Genomic DNA, 22,412 nt, shown 5'->3' on the forward strand with positions numbered 1-22,412 from the left:
GTTCTCTCTAAATGCTTATTCAGTTTTAACAATCAGCTTATGTGTTGGCAACACATTTCTATTGATCACTCACAAGTAATTTCTTGTACAATGGCATGGCGAAGGCTTATATTTATTTTGGTGCACATTTTCAACATTGACATTCCTTGCTGTGTAAATAGGACTATTGTTAAGGAAAAGTACAGTTTTTCATAAGTGTGTGTTGAAAAAAGGTTAAGTACTTACTATTGGGAAAAACCATTAGGAGATGATTACCCCAAAATTGATCATCTGTGTTGCTGTTTTCATACAGGATCTAGTGTATATATGGAGTACAGGCTATATAAATGATCTTGTATAGGATTGAGTACAGGAGTCTGGGAAAATATTGATAGAGAATCAAATATGAAGATATTTCAAAATGGTTTCAATTTGGTTCAGATATATTTGAGAATATTAATAACAGAAATGATGATGACTAACAGTATGAAACTTTAGATCTGAAAGAGTCCTCAGAAATTGCTTTGTCCAATTCCTACATTTTAGAGATAAGTAAAATGACCCAGTTGTATCCAAGGCCATGGGGCAAAGAGGTGACAGATTAGACGTTTGAATAAAAAGACACTTTGTGGCTAATCAATGCCTTTCTTCTGCTCAAAGTTGACTCCTTATGTTCTTAAAAATCACAACTTACTGTCTTTACTATGGAAAAGTCAGGGCAGAGTACTCCTATCAGTATTTTTTGTTTACCAGATCTGATGGGCATTAGTTGGTGTTATGACCTAGTAAAATGGTGATTCTCCTTGAAAGAAATTCTAGAGTTAATAATATTAAGGAGAATTAGTGGGAATTAAGAAACTGGTAATATTTAGTACGCCCAAAGACAGTAATTTCCTTGAGATCTTGTATCTAGCTTATAACTCATGTTTTCTTTCTAGGTACAATTTCTTTTCTTCTAGTTACCAGACTAAAGGCCTGGATAAAGAACCTTGCCAAAATTCTGTTATTCTATTATTTGTGATATGTGAGAATGTCTATTACAATAAAATGAATAGGAGTTATTTTTCAAACATATTCTTGCAAAGACCGTTAGGTGGGAATGCAGCTTCCCTACACCATTATCTCTCATATAAGCCCATAGTATGAGAGCTTGATTAATGCTCCCAGCATCTCTTCACCTCTTTACTCACTCTGCTCCTGGCAAATAAGAGTCACTTATGTGATTGGAGAATTTGGGAAAAATGCACTCACTATGTTTATCTCTATTCTGTCCCCTCCCCCTTTTTTTTTCCTGTTGGGGGTGGGCTGGCTCAGGAAGCAGAGTGAGGAGAGCTTCTGCTGTTTAGTGTTGCCTGTAACAAGGTGATAAAATCTTGGGTTTAGTTAGCAGGGTTGTTAGGATTCTCACAATAAGCTATGTCTTCTAACTCAGTTTTTTTGGGTACTAAGTATGATATTTATTTTATCTACATTCCTTCCTTATCTAAATTTTCAATTTGTTTGGAAGAAACAAGGACCCTATAGACTTCAACAGATGCTCTAGGCATAGACTAATTAAAAATATAAATATTATACACAAAATATTATATTTAAAAATTAGCTTAAGAATGTTGTAGGGATAAGGAAAACTCCCATTTCCCCCCTTCCCAAGCAACTATATTAGTGAACTCTTTAATGAGTGAGCAGTGTTAGGCTTGTTACAAATGAAAGAATTTCTCCTCATGATACCTTCTTGATCCTGCAGTCCCAATCTGGTTCCATATGATGAGATCCTCCTCTTCCTTCCTTCTGGGAGTTGGTGCTGGACTCATTCTTTCTCTCTCTCAAAGCCATCAGTCTTGCACATCCAGTATTCCATAGAATCCTGGCTATCTCAAACCTGCAAGATTCTTTTTGAAAAGAAGTTCACATTTTAATTTTTATTTATTTTTATGCCCACTTTTCTCTTCCTCTCCTAAAACTGTTCTCCTTGGAGTCTCTCTTTTTCTCATACATTCCTGTAATATTCCTCCCCTTCAATCCCCCATACTCACATATACCATCCATATGTATACCTATATTTCTGTATAGTATATGTAATCCTTACATTTTGTACTATTCAAAAATGATGATAGATTTGTAGTGAATAATTCTCACCCACTTTGCCATTTATATTATGTATATCTGCTATTACTCTTCACACTCACCAAAGAGGAGTTTCTGGAACTGAAAATTTGAGAGAATTTACCTGACTTCACTCACAACCCTTAAAGAAGGAAGTCAGTAATGCATTGCAATCTGCTGAGCTAGATATAGTTCTTGATATTGAGGGACATCTGCAAATTTGATTTTTGTGAGAAGGAAATATGTACAACTAAGTGTTTGGTGAGCTTCAGTGAAGAGCATTTTTCTTTATCTGCTGTACTTTCTTTGTTCTGACTACACCTTTTAATATTTCATATCTTACAAATCTTTACTCAGAACACAGTGAAAAGCAGCATTTGAAATCTTCTTTTGGATTCCATACTATTAGAAAAGGAGAGATTTTACAAAAAAAATGGAAAATGGTTAGTGCCTCATTTAACAAGACATTATAAAACAATATGAACTTAAAAAATTTTCCAAAATGACAAAATCTAGATCAAATTTAACTAGTGCTGGAAGAGTCTAGTCCATAAGGATTTGAAATTCAGGTCAACTATTGAGGTCAAATTAAACTACTTAGCAAGTTTTATCTGTGACACTGGGATTACTTGGCTTCATGGACAAAGGCTAAAGTCACTTAAATACTGAGGCAAAGTTCACTGCAAATCAGTTGTGTTGAGAGGATGTCAAGTAAATTGCTCTCTGATGGACTGAAGAAAGGGAACTCTGGAGGATAAGGGAGGACCTCTGTTAAGGAGAACTTAGTCCCAGCCTGAATCCATTTTGAAGACTGAGAAACAATCAGGTCGTGCTGATGCAAGGTGAGTGGGTTATCAGGAAAGTCATCCAAATGACTGGGAGGTGTATGCAGAGCCCAAAGCAGTGTTTGTATTAATAGGGAGCAGGAGAGTTTAAAAAATGAATCTTTGTGTATGTTGACCATATTTCAATTAAAAAAAAATTGGTTTCATTAAAAAAAATTAGTTTTAAAAGATCAACAGGAAATGAACTATTGACTGTGTGTTGACATTTCAGGTCATAAAGGGACTGGAAGTAACGTGAACATACCCTTCAAGTATGCTGATATATTTGAGTGCTATTTACATAGGAAAAAGAGATTAAAATCACATTCCTCCCCCTCTTAAGGCTATGTGCACCAAGATTAGGAAGTTAAACAATGGCCTTTTCTAAGGAATTTCTAATTTATAATGCCTGGTTTTGCTCCAGTGGCTTGGGCATTGAGACCAATATCCAAGTTGACCCCAGGTCCTGGTGATCTTTAGGTCCTCTCTGTTGACAAACAATGCCCTCTCAGGGCAATTTTGTGTATTTTTTCTTCAACATTAACCAAAAGGGTAAGCTAAATTGAATCATATCCCAGAGCTAATGATGAAAAATAATGGTGTTTGTTTCAGAGCAAACCCTTCCTTATATCATGTAATTTTTTTTTCTTTCTAGAACAGAGGTCACATATAACAACTTCTGAGCTCAAAATGGCTGATATATAATTTTTGTTCTTTTTTTCCAGTTTGATAAAAATTGAGAGCATTAACATAAGAATCCAGATCTTCAGATTCTCTTGAAAAATTAGAAGACCTGGCACCACTTTCCTCACTTCCCGTATAACAATGACTTGATGGAATAGAGTAGTGCTGCATATCCAAGCAGAGCAGGTGCTTTCTGATGTGGCACCACTCCCTGTGTTTTATGTTAGACCAGCTTCATTACTTATGTTACCTGAGTGGCCTCGTAGGTGTTTCCATTTGTGGCTCTGCTTTTGATGGTCTAGCACTTTCACTAGTGCTTGATCCTTCTTCAAATTGTGTCCTGCAGGCCTTTGTACTCATCTTGCCAGTAACATTATTTTCCTATACATTTAAAAAACCGAAATTTTAGAACAGCCTTGCAAAGTCAATCCTTATCTTCCTTCTAGCAATTATGTCAGACTTTGCCATTTTGATCATCCTTTATTTTAAAAATTTACTGCATCAGTCCTCTTGGTGGTGGTACTTGTGGAGAAGATGAGAAAACGAATAAATAAGTGTAAGCTGGTCAATGGAAACATTTCTTTTGTGCAAAACAAAATCCATGTTGTCCTTGGGTTCCTATCTCTTATTCTGATAGGACTTTGTGACGTTGGTTTTTCTCCTGAGATGTAACTAACCTATGCGGCTTCGCTGCCTTTCCTCTCTCTGGCAATGTGCTGCATTAACGATTAAATTTCAGTGGGTGGATGTGTGAACACCTTAGGCAAGCTGCTCTCTGGGGGGAAAAAAAAAAAACCTCTCCTACCAGTCTTTATTTTTCTTGACTTACCAAGTAGCAAAACCACCGCTTACTGCCCTGATTCATTGAGTGGAATAAGTTAAGGTTAGCTGTATCTGCATTGTGATTCCAGTTGTGGTGATGATCTGCTGTTAAATGGATTCCAGTTTACTTCCTGTGCCATGTCATTCTTAGTTTTTAGTTGAATCTTTAATGTACTGTTTATCTAGACATGGACCCCTTGGCCCTTTTCTGATGGACATGGAGAGAATGTTAAGTTGCCTTTTGAAAAATCATACAAAAACATAAACACACAATAGATATGAAATAATCCTCATCTTATAATCTGTTTTTCAAAGAGGGCTCCAATTTAATATTTCTTTGTAAAAATTACCGTGATTACAGAGGTTCGCCCTCTCTTTTTAGATGCTTTCTGATCTAATTTCAAGAATTCAGTGCATTTTGTGGTGAACCAAGACCTAAAAGAGATAAGCTAAGGCATATCACCACACATTAAAAAATTAGTTACTTATTAATATTTTGGAAAATAATGGTGGTGTTTATTGACCTGTGCTGCAGGACTGCATGCAATGCTGATTGGGAGAAATTGATAAGTTGATCATTTGCTTAAAAACCAAATTTACCCTACAGGGGAATAAAGTAGAAGATAGCACATTCAGTGAGACACAAGTAGATTTGAGAGGGAAGCAAATAGTTTGACCACTAAGGAAAAGAAATTAAAAAAATAAAAATAAAAAGAACATTGATGATACATTCTAAGGTTGGAGATATATAAATACTTTTAACACAGAAACTAGTTTTATTCATCTTTGAATCTCCAGTGCTGAGCCCCATGCCAGTGTATGGAGAAACACTCGGCAACTGTCAGGTGAATTACCTTGAATATGGCTGTGTGGGGAATTAGGCTACTATTCAGATTGCTATGGACAGACAAGCCCAGTGGGAACACTTGGTTCCCAAGGACCTATCACTAATAACAAATGTCCTTCAGAAAATGAAGAAAAGATAGGGCAACATGCTACTGATTGCTGTAATAAAAAATATCTGTACTTAAAGATGAGTTATATTCAGTGTATTTAAAGAGACCCAGGGGCGCCTGGGTGGCTCAGTCGTTAAGCGTCTGCCTTCAGCTCAGGTCATGATCCCAGGGTCCTGGGATCAAGCCCCACATCAGGCTCCCTGCTCAGCAGGAAGCCTGCTTCTCCTTCTCCGACTCCCCCTGCTTGTGTTCCCTCTCATGTTCCCTCTCTCGCTGTGTCTCTCTCTGTCAAATAAATAAATAAAATCTTTAAAAAAAATAAATAAATAAAGAGACCCAGATATGGGCAGGTCTTGAAGATTCTCCTGGCTGATGCAAAATGAAATGAAAAGTGATGGTGCAAATGTTATGTAATAAAGAATAAGAAAACCTAATTTTACTTTTCTAGGAGGAATTAATGCTGCAAAAAACACAGAATTTTAGCGTTCTTGAGTGTACTTTCCAGAATACTGAAAAGGAATGTTACACTACTACAAGCTACCAAAAAGACAAGAAACTAAGTTGGTACCATTGCTTTGCTTTTTAAAAGTAGTATTAAACATCTTAAGACTGCTCAGAGTTCTCCACGGTTTTCATGTGACCCAATAATTTTTGAGAACACCTGTGGTAGTCAAGCTTCTAAGATTTCCCACTCCCCTGGTGTTCATGCCTTACATAATCCCTGGCATGGTGAATGTGATGGATTTTGCTCCATGCTTATGTTATATTACATGGACAGCTGATCTTAAGATAAGGAGATTTTTCCAGTGGCCTGACCTAATTGCATGAGCCATTTAAGAAAAGAGAGTTTTTTCTTGGCTAGTGGCAGAAAAGGAATTCAGAGATTCAAAGCATGAGAGGAATTTGGTGCCTCCTTACTGATTTGAAGATGGAGGGGGCCATATGGCAAGAAATGTGGGCAGCCTCTAGGAGCTGAAAGTGGCTCCCACTAATAGCCAACAAGGAAATGGGTCCTACAGAGGCAACGAATTAAGTTCTGCTAACAGTGAGAATGAACAGTAGATTTTCCCATAAAACTTCCAGACAAAAACAGCCTGAGACTCACACCTTGATTTTAACCTCATAAGCTCAAAACAGAGAACCCAGCCATTCCAGACTTCTGACCTATAGGACTGTGAGCTAATACATTTGTGTTGTTTTATGCTGCAAGTTTGTGGTAGTTTGCTATTCAGCAATAGAAAATTAATATAACAACCAAAGGCACTTTGCCATTCTTGATCATAAAAAAAGTTCTGTTCAGCATGTTCTTCTAAAATGTCTAATCTATGTTACAATATTACTTAGTTACAAAGTACAGTATTAAAAAAGGAAGATTTTCTTCATTCTTTGACTATTCTGATTAACTGAGGGGTTGCTTTGTTAATCCTGCCAAAATAATTTTTTTATATTAAAAAGCTGTCATGTAAGATTTAATTGTCTCATTTAAACTGTTATCAACAGTATGGTAAAATTTGTAGAACAGATACTTGTCTCATTTTACAAATGAGGATGAAAAAGGATGAAAGAGGGAAAACTTGCTCAGAGTGGCAAAATGGTAGACCTGGCTAGAATGCACATATTGGATTAATGTATTCTTTGATTCATTCACTTATTCAGTAGTATTTATTATAACAAACATTGTTCTGGGTGAAGAGAGTACTGTAGTGATCAAAACAGAAAAATATTATTCTAATGGAGCTATGTTCAAGTTTTGGGAATTAAAAAATACTTTCACTATAGCATGGTGCTTGAAAGCTTTTTTAAACTTATGAAATGTAGCATACATATTTATAGAATATTGCACCAAGGTATAGCTCACTGCACTATAACAAAGAAAACACCTACACAAACACCAAATAGGTCAAACTACAATAAATAGAAAATACTCCAGGAGTCTCCTGAGACCCACTCTTAATCACTAACCTCCCTGATGGTAGCCATTTTTCTGACGTTTATACTAATCTTCTTTCTTGCTTCTATTGTTTTACCACCCAAGCTTGCAACCCTAAATATGATTGTTTAATTTTTTTTAACTTCAAAAAAATGGAACCATATAGTATATTTTCTCTTGTGTATGGCTTATCTCAATATGAAAAGCTTGTGAGATTAATCTTTGTTGTTTTGTTCATTTTCATTGCTGTGTAGCTTTTTTTTTTTTAAGATTTTATTTATTTAACAGAGAGAGAGACACAGTGAGAGAGGGCACACAAGCAGGGGGAGTGGGAGAGAGATAAGCAGGCTTCCCGCCGAGCAGGGATTCTGATGTGGGGCTCGATCCCAGGACACTGGGATCATGACCTGAGCCGAAGGCAGATGCTTAACGACTGAGCCACCCAGGCACCCCATTGCTGTGTAGCATTTATGTGAATGTACCAATCTGTCTATTCTACTTGATGGACCTTTGGGTTGTTTCTTACTTTTGAATACCCTTGCACATGCTTTTTGTGTGTATTTCTGTTCATTACATATCCAGGAATAGAAATGCTGGGTCAAAGTTTAAGGGTTCAGCTTTTGTGGATACAATCAACATGTTTTCCAAAATAGTTGGGTGGATAGGCTTTATGGTGACTCCCAGTGTATTACACTTCTTGGTGTCCATGCCTTTGTGTAATCATTTTCCCTCCAGTGTGAGCAGAACCTATGGTTTGCTTTTAACCAATGGAATATGGCAAATGTCATTCCCTTGACTAGATTATGCTAAATAGCAAAGGTGATAGGGTGTCACTTTCATGATTAGATTATGTTATATAAGACCCTATTAAACAGACTGGAGCAAGAGACTCTCTTACTGGCTTTGCAAAAGTATGCTGCCATGTTTTTGAGAAGGCCTATAGGGGAGACCATGTGGCAAGGAACTCTGGGAAGCCTCCACGAACTGAGAGTAGTCCTTAGTTGACAGCCAGCAAGAAAATGGGGACCCCAGTCTATAACAAAATGAATTCTGCCAACAACATGAATGATTTGGAAGATTCTTCCCCAGTTAAGACTCCTGATGAGAATGCAGCCTGGCTGACACCTTGATCATAGACTTCTGAAGCTTTGAGCAGAGGAGTCAGCAAAACTAGGTCAGACCTACAGAAAATGTGAGAGGATCTGACCCACAGAAATTGTGAGGCAATAATGTGTTGCTTCAAGATGCTAAGTTTGGGGTAATTTGTTATGCAGCAAAGAAAACTAAGACAGTAGTTTCAAATTACACTCCCAGGAGAAGTGTATGAGTAGATATATTTGGCAAATGTAGTATAGTTGGTATTTTAATTTTAGCCATTCTAGCAGACGTGTAGAATTATCTCACTGGGGTTTTAATTTGTACTTCCCTAGTTCTCATTGAAGTCAAGCAGCAGTTCTTAAGCTTATTCCTGAAGTGCCTGTTAAATCTTTTGCCCATTTTCTCTTGGATGTCTTTTTCTTATTGATTTAGGAGTTTTTAATCTTTCTGGATAGGAACCGTTTGTTGCTTAATGAATTGCAGATATGTTCTACTCTATGACTTGCCTATTCTTCCATTTAATACATCTTTTGATGAACAAATGTTCAAATTTATCAAATTTTTTTAATGGTTGGTGCTTTTTGTGTCTTTCTCCTGAGATCATGAATATATTCTTCTATATTAGATTTACAAGTTTTATTGTTCTAGCATTTAAATTTAGATTTATAATATACTCACGATTGATTTTTGTGTCAAATGTGTAGTTTAGGGAGAGGGTGTCACTTTTTTTTTTTTTTTTTGATATAGCTATCCAATTGGTCCAGTACTGCCCAAATCTGTCTCCATAATTTATAGAACTACTTAATTATAAATCAACTATAAATAGATAAGTGTGTGTTACTGGCTCCTTATTCTATGCCATTGGTCAAATTGTCTCTCCTTGACCAGTACCATCCTATCTTAATTAACTGAAATTTATTATTAATTTTGATAGCCAGTATACCAGGTCCTCCCTTACTGTTTTTCTTTAGAAATGTCTTGATTATACTGACATTTCTATTTAAAGTTTAAATTCAGCATGCTAAGATTAACATATAAAAAAGCAATCTTTTGAGATTTTGATAGATATTGCATTGATCTATAGATCAATTTGGGAAGAACAGTCATTTCCCAATCCATAAACATGATGTATACCTCCATTTATTTAGATTTTCTTTAATTTCTCTCTATAATGTTTTATAGTTTTCTGCATAGAAGTCTTACATACCTGTTGTTATATTTATTTCCTAGGCATTTAATATTTTTGATGTTATTGAAATTTTTATCTTTAATATTTGATTTTTATTAATAATGAAAGAGCAAATGAAATTGATTTGCTAACTCATATCAATTTTAATAATTTATTCATAGATACTTGGATTTTCTGTAAATAATGATAGTTTTACTTCTGTCTTTGTAATTTTAACATTTGTTTTTTTACCCTACTGTTCTGGCTAGGAGTTCTAGTATAGCGTTAAATGTAAGTGATTATAGCATGCACCCTTATTTCTTTATTGATCTCAAAATAGAAGAATTCAGTATTTTATATTAAGTATGATATCTGTTCTTTTTTAAAAAAATATCCCTTATAATATTAACAGAGTTCCTATCTGTTATTCCATGTATGCAGTTGTTATGAAAAATGGATATCGAAATTCAGTATTAATATTTTTGACATCAGAATCTATTTTGGCATTCCTTGAGATGACCATATTAACTTTATCATTCTGTTAAAGGCATGAGACAGATTGGTTTTGAAATGCTAAAAAACCTTTGTATCCCTGTAATACATTCAAATTTGTTTATATTTTGTTACAGATATACTCTCTCATATTTATGCCTTTTTGGGGTCTGTTATCATTGATGTTTGCCTCAAAAATTGGGCTTGTGAGTGGCTTTTATTTTTCTTATAATCTAGAAATATCTGTATAATATTGAAATTACTTTTCCTTAAATGTTTGGTTGGTTTCACTGGCAATTTATGTGGGGTTTTGGCTTTTTTTATTGGATGATGTTTGAATACTCAATTTCTTTTATAGTTATAGGTGCATTCAGATTCTCTATTTTTAAGTGTCATATTGGTAAATTTAGTATTTAAAAAAATTGAATTGTCTAAATAGTCTGATATAGTGACATACATAATATCTTTTCATGTTAATGCTCTAAAAAGTGTAGTGCTATTCCCTTTCCAATTCTATTGATGTTTATTTGGGTATTCTCTATTTTTCTGCATTGGTTTCACTAGTTGTTTATCCATTTTATTCATCGTTCTATGTTAATGACCAATTTTTATCATTAGTGTTTTGTTCTATTGTTGGTTTTAAGTTTTTGTTCTTTATGTGACTTTTTGAAATATAAGTTTAGATCATTGATTTCACCCTTTATTCTTTCCTAGTTTATGCATGTAATGTTATAAATTACTTTCAAAGTATTTCTTTATCTTTAGCACAAGTTTTTATATACCGTATTTTCATTATTGGTCACTTAAAATATTTTCTAATTTTATTGTGTTTTACATTTGACTTTATAGACTCATTTATAAGTACAAGTATAATTCTTAATTTCCAAATGTTTAGAGATAGTCTAGCTATCTTATTTTAAAATTCATTTCTATCTTAATTCTGTGATTTAAGGTCTTCATCAATAATGTCTCTTCTCAGATATTATCTCTTTAAATATCACTCTGACCATTCTTTCATGTGTTTTTCTCTTAAATTTCAGTTGCATGCATAGTAAATTCTTTCACTGTCTTTTATGGCTTTTATCCTTTGTGTGTGTGTGTGTGTTTCTATCTTGTCTCTTTGTATATCATTTTGAATTTTATTTCAGTTCACTGATTCTTTCTTCAGCTGTGTCTAATCTGATGATACACTGATCCACTGAGTTCTTAATTTTGGCAATTTATTGTGTTATTTACTGCCTAGAATGTCCACTTGGTTAATTTTTATGATTTTCAACTCTTTGTTGCAATTTCTAGTCTTGTTTTTCATCTCTTACTGTAGAGCAAGAACACTCATTTTGTTTTATTTTTTTATTTTATTTATTTTAAAGCCTGTGGAGGATAACCATAATCTGTAGACCTGTCTTTTATTGCTGTCGCTTTCCACTCATATCCTGTTGTCCACATGTGTACAACATAATTTTTTATTTTGATCCTGAAATTGTGTTTGTAATATTGTATGAAGAAGTCATTCATTACTTAGAGTGATATCACCTTCTGTTTCAGAGAACTTCCATTTATTTCTGCCTGGAGATCTGTCACTTTGGAAGTTAGGCCACTTGCTCTCTGATCACCTTAATATAATTTCAGGGACTTGCAAGATTCAGAGCTGGGCTGCAATGGCTGTGAGATCCATTTTCATTTCCAGTTCATCTTTATTCCTAGGTTGTAGCCCTTTAGAATCCTACACAGTTGTGAGGTAGGCTCGCCAATATGTATTTTTTCCAGCTTCTTTACTTGTCTTCAACTGAAGAGTTTGCTTGAATTACCTACATAATGGCTTTGGAGAGAGTCCTTGAATTTACATTTATTATTATTTATTATTATTATTACAGGTATTTACTTGGAAAGCATCCCATGTATACTATAACTTTGACATTTGCACATTAAAATTTTTGGTTCCATTCCCACATAATTAAAGATAACTTCATAGTTCAGAAACTTCATGAACCAGAAAATAATTTGTGATTTTGCTGACACATGAACTTGACATATGAGGCTGGGGGTGGTGATTGCGTAAAGTCACCTGTTAGCCAGTGATTCAGCCCAGCTGACCAACCAACACTCAGATATACTGTTTTCTATGCAGAGTTTTGATTCTCTATGGTGATATTTCAAAATTTGAGGATTGTAAAAAGTTTCAGGAACTATCTGATATAAAGTCAAGGCCCTAGTGTGTTTCATTTTAATTAGTAAAGAAAATGGGTTTTCCTCACTTAAGTTTTGAAATCTTACCACAACTTTTGCAGAAAAACAGTTGAAATATGGGGTAACAAAAACATCTTAAAGAAATGATATCGTGAGCTAAAGATTGTATGAAGAACTCTATCCTAATCAATTTTAGAAGCCAGTCACATTAGATCATTCGTAAACATACGCAATTTTATCTAAAAATATCTCGGCATTCTTCCTTTAATACATTAAAGTAAGGTGGTAGTGACTCTGTGTTCTTCAAAATATGCAGATTAACATTTGAAAGGTCAAAAAACTTTCTGATCTTGGGCATTAAAAGCTAAGTTCTTAAAATAGATTTTGATGGTTTAGTTACAAAACCTTTACTAGGTAATATAGTTTAATTGTTACAAAGTTATTGAGCTGCTTTATTTAATTTTCTTCTTTTTGTGATGTTTCTGGATTTGCATAAAAACTTAATAAAATTCTTAGAATAGGGGCTTGGGGTTCACTGAATTTTCTGATTAATTGGTGCTCAAGTTTATAATCTTTTTTATGTTGATAGAAATAAAAAAAAACATTCACATCCACTTGACTGATTTAGTAGAATATAATGAACATAATTGAATTTCCTTTTTTTGATTATGATACTTATAATAGATGATTCATGTTGGTTATTCAGAACATAAGAGTTTCCTGTGTTGTTCAGAAAACTGAACTAACTTTCTTCTAACTTTTGGATTTAACAGAAATGATTTTCTCAAACTGTGTGATATCAGTGTTTTCTTGCAATTTGACTTTGTACTCAGGGTTGTAGACCATGAGAATGTAATAGTATGCAAATAATGGTTAATGGAGATAATATTTCTAAGTATTGGGGATAGATTTATTCTATCAGTTGGGGAGGTGGAATATTCACTTTTTTGACAAGGATTAGAGAATCAAAGTAAAACAGAATTCTAAGATAGAATTTGCATCATTTGATATGATATTAGTGAAAATGTAGTGTCATTTCTGGCTTTCTGAATGATTGATACTTAATCTGTAATTGGAGAAGCTACACAGCAATTTCCTGTAATAGCTTACAAGCTATATCTAATTTCTCCTTGGGGGAGAATTTCAATCATACATTACTCCCCAAATATGGACAGATTTGGCTGCCTGCTCTTTCTTGAATTTGGTATTAATTTTTCTGGGGAGCCTACAGTTTTCATGTGTTATCACCTTTACTTTTGATGTGACAAAGTAACAAAATCTTTTGATATTTTCTAAACCAAGTGTTAACATCTTGGTTTAAGAAAAAAATCACAGCCAACATGAAAATAAATCTCTTCGGTATAAGTCTCTGAGTTCAGCTTTCCATATTAACAATGATAATCATAGTCATAATGACTCAATAAAGGGTTATTGAGAGCCTGCTGTTCTGCTGTGTGTCAGGCACTGTGATGAGCAGTTCTATGGACAGATGCTCTGCAAAGCATGGTAAACAGAGTTTTAGATCTTGATCTCATGTTATCAATGATACCATTTTATACAATGCATATGCACATACATACAGGTTTTCTATTTCAAAAAACTTTTAGCATCTCATTTGATCCTCAGGACATATAAAGCTCTGAAGATGAAATTTAGAAATTTGCTAAAGTTCTTGATGACGTTACAGGTATGTTGTCCAGTATCATGAGCTTTCTGGTAAGTCCAGAAATGATTACTTTTCCTGCATTGTGTGACACACAGGAGACGCTAAGTTGACAAGTGGGGGCTATTTTTAGCTTGCCCCCCCTTTTTTAAAGTGCAGTATAGTGGCTAGGAACACAAATTTTGGACACTGTCCTAGTTCTATCAGATTGAAAAAATTATTATTCTTTTTTTAATTTATTTTTTATTTTTTTAAAGATTTTTTTTTTTTATTTATTCATTTGAGACACAGAGATACAGAGAGAGAGAGAGCACACGAGCAGGGAGAGAGGCAGAGGGAGAGGGAGAAGCAGGCTCCCCGCTGAGCAGGGAGCCCGATGCGGGGCTCGATCCCAGGATGCTGGGATCATGACCTGAGCCGAAGGCAGACGCTTAACCATCTGAGCCACCCAGGTGCCCCATTATTCTTTTTTTTAGAGCCTTAACTTCTTTAGCTGTAAAATGGGTAAAATTGGGGAGAGTAAGATTTACTCATAGGATTGTGAAGATTTAAGGCAATGACTACCCTTGAAGTTAACATCTGGTATTTCTTGTGCTGCTCACTAGATTAAATTGCCTATGAACTTACCAACTCAAGAGTCTTTTATTGACAGAAAACCCATGGTTAAAAATATTCTTTCTTGCACAATCTCACTTTGTTAACACAAAATATATATAGTTTTACTATTGTGTTTAACCAGCAGGGAGTTGTGAAGGTTTATGAAAAACCAACTAATCAACCTGTTTCTGTTCAGGGATTCTGGGATATAGACATAGGTCTTGGAGACATAGCTGGTAAGAGGTTACAGTCTTCATTCATTATAAGTCAGTTCTACTGATTTTGAAATTTAAGGTATAGGTTGAGTTATTCACCTGATTGTCCACCTGAAATTTATGCCTAACTCCATCTCAACCTTCTTTTTGGTCCTCATCTTATTTTAGACCCTTATCCTAAGCTCCTGTTTCTAACCTTACTCATGCCTCTTGGTCTTTGGTTTGTTTTTGCATTTGGTTTCCTCACCCTTGACTTTGGCTTCTTTCCCTCCCTCATTCACTATGGAATTCTGAATTAAATTCACAGCATTTGCCTCTCCCAGCTCTAGTCCAGGGCTTCTCAAAACTTATGTCCACAAGTCACCTCAAGATACTGTTTTGTTTTGTATTTTTTTTTCATTTTTTTCTTGCTAATTAGAAAATTGAGATATAATTGACATAAAGCAATTACTGTTAAATATGTAGATTTTTAAAATGCAGATTTTGATTCAGTAGGCCTGGAGCAGAGCCTGAGATTCTGCATTTCTCAGGAGCTGCTAATGCTACTGGTTCTGGGACCACAGTTTGAGTAGCAAGCCTCATTTCATCCAGTGTTTTGATTCTTACCACCCCCTGCAACCCAATCTCAGCCTCTAATTCTAACAGTACTTGCTTGTAACACACTGTGCTTCTACTTCTGGGAAAGAGTATTGAACATGTATCTGATGTTGATAAACATCAAATTGAATCTACTTATATGACTTTCAGGGCAGCAGGGGAAGGATAGTCTTTGAAGTCTTAGTCTACTATGGAAGAATTATTAGATCATTAAAAGTTTCAGTTTTTATGACTTTTATGTCAATATATCCAGAGTTCTTTAGCGAGTGGCTGAAAATCTTAGAAATCAAATAAATTGCTATTTCCTTAAAATATGTTGAGATAAAAGGACCTAAATCCTATACCTTACATTCCATTCAACATGAATCATATAGTCAAGACAGAATTGCTAGTATTATGAAGCCACACTCACTGAAAAGATGGAGAATTTGAAACAAAGAGACCTGTAAAAGCTTATGAGATTACTGATCTCTGTTGACAGTCATAGGAGGAAATGTAAGCATTTGGAAATGTCATTGAGGAATGACATTTGGAATGTCCTTTATTGGACATTCCATTGTTGGAATCATTTTTTTCTCCTTTTAAACTACTTCAGTGAAAATAGTGTTGTTCTTGTAATTATAGAAGTTATAGAAGTTGTAGTTACAGAACTGTAGTTATACCGTTGCTTGGACTGTGGAGTCAAGGATAAAATCCAGCATTTAAATTCTGACTTCAATTTTCTATTGACCCAGATTATCACATAGAATACTTACACTAGGAGACTATTATTGGTACGTAGCATCTGCTCACTTCCCCATTCAGGTGCGATGGTGATTTCTGTTCCCCATGGCCACACCGCCTCTTTTTTGTGTGTTGATTCAGGAGTTCATTAACAGTTTGTGAATTTACAAATAGTCCATGTGTCATTCATTCATTGCCCCAGTTTATGTCATCTTGCAAGTCAGGTTTATGTATTTTAATATGACATAAGAAGATGAACAATTGAGAAGAAAATCTTGTTTCCTTTGACCTTCACAGAAAAATTTAATACACATGCAAGAGACAGAAGTGCAACCAGGGTGTTAATTCCACCTCACTTGTAAAAGGCATTTCACCACAAGCAGATTTCATTGTATATGTGTTACTGTCTGACCCAGGGAGCTGCTTCCAGGACTGCCATTTATTTGCTGGGTATTAAGTTCATAAGAAAGCAATATAAAGCTTCTCTCAACTGTTAGCTGGGGAGAAAAAGCTCTGTGTTTTACATCAGTGAATTTGGAAAGGGCAATATATTTAGTTACCTGTGTGTGAGGTGATTATACAATTGCTCTGTGTCTTTTTATGTAGTGATCAATTGAGAAGGCTTTAGAAGCTTATTTGAATTTATGGCTGTTGCCTGGCCCTCCTCTGGCTTTATATCAAGCAAGGTAAACAGGGTGAATTCACCCATGTGGGCTTCCTGTTTGACAACTTACTGGGGCTTGCAGTCGCTGTTGAATGCTCTCCAGTCACTCTGTATGAAAATGCTTATTAACAACATGGCAAAGGCTTAACTGTCCTCCAGAACTTCTTCCTAATTAATGCCTTTGTGGCTGATCTCCTTAGAGCTCCGCAGCCTGCAGACTGGGACATGCTCAGCAGCCAGATTCTGATTCACAGGCACAGTAATTCTCAATGAGATTCTGAACATGCCAGGTGAAGGGGTTGGCCTCCAGGGCTCCTTCTCCTAGACAGCTAAAAGCTATTCAGCAAATTAGTTTGAAGAATTGGTTTTCTTTTTTCCACTCATTTTATTCTAAAAAAAGTATTAGACATAAAAATGTCTTTTATTTTACCCATGAGGGACAATATTAGTGTTTTATATAAAAATCATATAAATAAGGTTGCCATTTTTGTTGCCAGAAGCAAGAAGTGCTAACTAAGCATGTTACTGTTCTTGGGTCATTTTCTTTTGAGATTTGAGACTGAGTCAACCAAGTAAATAGGATCTTATAGCTTTTAAGGTCTAATATATATAGATGTCTATATAGGTGTTTATAAAGAGGTCATTGCTCAGATGTAAAATAACTACAGGAATGGTAAAGTAGGGTTATAGAACCTTCTTTGTGCCACTGTTCTAAATAAGACACACTCATGTTGGGTCTCTGAACTGGAAGAATAAGTAAAGCCTGGTTTGAAAGGATGTTAAATATTCTGATCAGAAAAGTAAAATTTTTTGGCCTATCAAATCCATCTGCATTCTAATCTTAAATCATTATATATTGAACTGTTCACATTTTATGTCAACTGTAAGTATAAATAGTCCTATGCTATTTAACATCTTAGGAAACTTAGGTTCAATTCCACAGAGCTGGTGGGGATTCATGCTATACATGACAAAGGATTGTTGTAAACTTTTATTAAAGTTTATGAGAGTGTGGGACGCCCTAGCTCAGTTGGTTAAGTGACCAACTCTTGATTTGGGCACAGGTCATGATTCTGGGGTCATGGGATCAAGCCCTATGTCCAGCTCTGCCCTGGGCAGCTCTGCACTGGGTGTGGAGCATGCTTGAGATTCTCTCCCTCTCCCTCTGCTCTTCCCCCTGCTCTTTCTCTCTCTCTAAAATAAATAAATAAATAAATAAATAAATAAATAAATAAATAAATAAATAAATAAATAAATAAATCTTAAGAAAAAAAGTTCTGTGAGGATGTTTTTTAAATGTTAGCTATAAGTTCTTTCAGATTTTCTTATTTGTGTGGAGGAGATGATCCTCATGGCTTTATTCTAATTTGTCAGAGTATGTGAGCTAGTTTTTCTTTGTTAGGATTTTTGTTTTATATGTGATTCTGACTTTTCTCCATAGTGGTTATCTAGGCTGGTTTGGGGAAGAAAGAGAATACCTGGGATTTATATCAAATACCTGGGATTTACACTGTCAGATGCCTTTTTTTTTTTTTTTTTCCCGCTTTTGCTTTCCTTTCACTTCTTTCCCATCCCAGTAAGATGTATCAGGAGAAAGAAAGAATTAGGAGTTTTCAACTGGCCCAAGGGGAAAGAACAGTTTCATTTACTGTCCCACATGGCATTATAAATCAGGAAGGATAATACCCATGCAATTGTGATCGGGCATTAATTCTGGCACTAAGAATTTAATGCTTCCCTGGCCAACCCTCAGAAGTGTTGGGGTTAATAAGGAAACTCTCCTGGAGGACTCTGAGTTCCTCCAGATGTGAGTATTTGGGAATTTGGAGAGTCCCTTTCCAAGTGAGCTTTGTGAGGTCTATATTATTACAAATGGCATCAACAAGCAAGCCAGGGTCTATGACAATGGTGGGTTGAGTATCTTTAACAATTCATTCTTCGCTTTTACCTAGATGCTGATATCAACTCTCTGCTCCACTGGGGTATATAATAAAACTTAAAAACAAGAATGTCTAAATGTTTATAAAAAATATACTCTCTTCATGGACTCATGGACTAATGGTCATTGTCAAATGAACCAAATCACCATTTTTTTTTTCCTTCAAACTCATTAATGTAGACTTGCCATATGGGACTGTTCATAAGATTGGACTGTATATTCTGGATTACATACTTAAGGCTTAATACATTTTCACTTTGAATATTCTCTATTTTCTTCAATCAATTACTGACTAGTACTTTCCGGGGAATCAGAGTGCTATTTTTCTCTGAAGCAGATTGTTTATATGATCCTACAGACTTTGTGGCTGAAGATTTTATTTCATATCAATATATTTATGTGACTTCAATTTATATAAGCATCAATTAAATAAACAACTGGAAAATGGAGTGGTAAATGTTTTTCAGTGGATTAAAATACAGTGCAAAGACAGTGACTGGGAAGCTTCTTTGTATTGGCTGGTCAGGGAGCAGTTCTTTGTGGAAAGGGAAGCCACACTAATATTGAGGGAACATTTCAAGCAGAAAGAAACAACTGGTGCAAAGACTGTCAGGATGGAATGAATTTGGTATTTGGGGGAATAGAGAGAAGGCCAAAGTGGCTTAAGACACATTGGTGAAGTAAAAAATGGTGTGAAGTTGGAGGGGTTAGCCAGAGCACATCACAAAGAACTTCATAAGCTAGAATAGGGCAGGTAAACATTAGGGGGCTCTAAGCAAGGGCATGTGATATGATCTGAGTTATAAAATTCTCTCCCTAGCTGACGTCTGAGGAATGGATTGTTGGAAGGCAAGAATGGAAGCAGGGAGACCAATTCAGGGGTTATTTCAAAGTTTAGACTAAAGATAATCATGACTTGAATGAAAGTAGTTGGGATAAAAATGGAGGGAAGTAGTTGGATTCTGGAAATGATTTGGAAGTAGTAACTTTAATGATGTTTTGGATGTGGGGGTGAGGGAAAGTCTTCTCAAACATGTGTTCTAGAATTTTTGTTGGAGCTACTAGGTGGATGTGGCAGCCATCTGTTAGTCTACCACTGAGGAGACTTGCCCTATTTCTATCCTAAGAAGGATATAATAAAAGACTGACGAGGATTAAAAAGAAACTTTTCCTTGGTGCTGTTGCAGGAGCCATGATAAAATCAACATTGGACCTCAGTAGGGTGGTAATAGTAATCCGAGCATCAGTGGCAGTATTGGCTGAAATAGTTACTGCCCTGATGCCATTTAATAGGGGCATCTCTAGCCCTGGGGCAGTGGCGTGGGTAATAACAGTGGCAGAGTTAGTGGACTTCGGCATCATTTTTTGATGCTTACAAGTGTCGATGCAGGTTTATGGCCGACATCTGCAGGCTTGGTGGTCATAGCTGGCAATGACGGTGGTGGTCATGCCTTTGGAGAACCGAGGCAGCATCATTACTACTTTTGATGTTGGCTACAAGCACTGCAATAGAGACCTAAGCCAGAGGACAGAAAAATAGTGGTGGCCAAGAGAATTAATTAACTCTTGTTTTCATATATTAAAAAAAATCCTGTGCTGATTCCTAGAATATTTTCCAAGGAAATTTACAGGATATTTGAGTTCTCAAAGAACAAGTAGGAGAGGATTAGAAACATTTTGCTTTGCGGTTATGTGCTTGAATAGCCTGGAAAATATAGATCACTCATAAGTATAGCAACTCTTCAAAGAGAAAGTGTATAAAAGTGACGGTATGTAAAAGCACTTGGGTAAAATATAAATGGTTTAGAAATGCAAGCTATTAGTTATACAAAAATTATGGAGTGGCATCCAGAGATGCCATATGAAGTTTTGTAGGTGGGAACAAGTTATTTTGGTCATAGTGGAGGTTTTCGTCTTGAGCTGTGATTTTGGTATCTCATCCCCGTGGAACAAGAACTTTTAAAATGCTTCCAGGGCTTTAGGGCTTCTTGCTTCTGCAGAGGATTTTAGGGAGATAACTCACCATCAAATGGATGCTTGGAGCCAGGTTCAGATTCTGAGCACTGAGGAAATACAGCTTGAGAGTAAGTCAAGGTTTTCCTAGCACGTGATTTAGTGGACTGGTCGTAACATTTGTTATCGTGTGGTTTTCTGGGACAGATTCTATTCCCAGCAGGGCTGTGACTCAACACTTCATCCAAGCAAATGGAATGCTGGGAAGGATGAGACCATAAAAAATGAGCCTTTACCTGGACCTTGTGGGAATTCAAGAGCTCATGGTCCCTTCTGTAATGTTTTAACCAATCAGAATTAGTCCAGAGTACTCCCTTCCCTTTTCACCATTAGGCTCTTTGCTATTTTTTCTGCTTTTCTTCTATTCCTGAAGGGTTTACATTTTTTTTTTTTTTTTGGTGAAACTACATGTGTGGGGTTTTGAGAAATGCTTCAGGATGAAGTGCTATCTATCAATCCAAAACACTACCAAGAGATTTATTTGTTGTTTGCCTGTTCCTCTCACCCCCTCACCTCTTTGTTTCCTAACACATTTTTCTTCCATCCACAACAGAGAAGGGCTGCCTACAGCTTTTCCCCAGAGCCGTTCAGCAGAGCAGTCTTAGAGAGGAGTTAAAGTCTTCAATGTCTCCCCTGACAGGCACTAGAATATATATATATTTTTAACTCTTGCATCACTGATCTTTGCCACCAAATATCTACCACCCTGCTTCTGCCTCACCTTTTTTTTTTTTTTTTGAAGATTTTATTTATTTATTTGACAGAGAGAAAGGCAGGGAGAGAGGGAGCACAAGCAAGGGGAGCAGCAGAGGGAGAAGCAGGCCTCCTGCGGAGCAGGGAGCCCGATGCGGGGCTCGATCCCAGGACCCTGGGATCATGACCTGAGCTGAAGGCAGACGCTTAACGACTGAGCCACCCAGGCGCCACCACACATAAGGCATTTTTGTTGGTGGGTGGATGGGTGGAGAGGTGGGTGGTTAGGCAAAGGCCACTGTTATTCAACCAGTTTTCATGTTTTCTTTGTTTTTATAGAGGAGAAAGAAAGTTACCTTGCTAGACATGTTTTTAGGAGGAATTAATAATGCTATTCACATAATTTAAGCTGGAAAAAAGAAAAAACAACTCACCTGGCAAATTTTGGCAGGGTCAGAAAAGTTATGTATTCTACACTACTTAATTATGATGGTGATTAGTGTATCTGTCTCAATGAAAGACCATTGCAATTATTAGAAAATCAACAAAACATAGAATTATCCCACTTTGCCCTACAAATATGTCCCTGCCCATTATACATAGTATGTGAATATCCATTTCATGCCAGCACCTCATTGTCATATTGTTTAAGCTGTACCAAGGAAACTATCTGAAAAGGCTTTTCTTCAGCATGACTGCAGTTCTTATTTTTGGGTGCTATCCTGTCCAGGTTCTTAAAGCAGTCAATAGTGTCAGGAGAGCGTCATTGATTGAAGCTCTGACCTGATTATAAGAATCAAAAAGCTTGGGTGATTATCTAAAGCCCTATAGGAACTTAATCACATTGCTTTAGTCATGGAAATAAGCCAAGATTGCACAATCAGCTTTTCAAGTAAGATATCTGTAGATCTAGGGTTGAAAGAGAATAATGTGATCCTTCCTTTTAAATCAGACCTTCCATTTAGAGTGGGCAGTGATGAGTTTGTGTTCTACCAAGTTTATGTTAAGGGGGATGTTCTTGCTGCTAGCATTAATACTGTTTCATAATTTCCAAGAGTTGATACT

At 35.9% G+C, this 22,412-nt stretch overlaps 1 long non-coding RNA gene across 2 annotated transcripts in view; it reads left to right on the forward strand.

Moving 5' to 3' along the window:
• The window catches only part of LOC145722862 (uncharacterized), a 376,891-nt gene that overhangs the window by 159,756 nt on the left and 194,723 nt on the right, over positions 1 to 22,412 (forward strand). The gene's annotated exons all lie outside the window — the stretch shown is intronic.

The sequence above is a fragment of the Leptonychotes weddellii genome, chromosome 8 (genome assembly GCF_054177405.1).
Source record: "Leptonychotes weddellii isolate Sample4059 chromosome 8, ASM5417740v2, whole genome shotgun sequence".
In the NCBI taxonomy this organism is placed as follows: domain Eukaryota; kingdom Metazoa; phylum Chordata; class Mammalia; order Carnivora; family Phocidae; genus Leptonychotes; species Leptonychotes weddellii.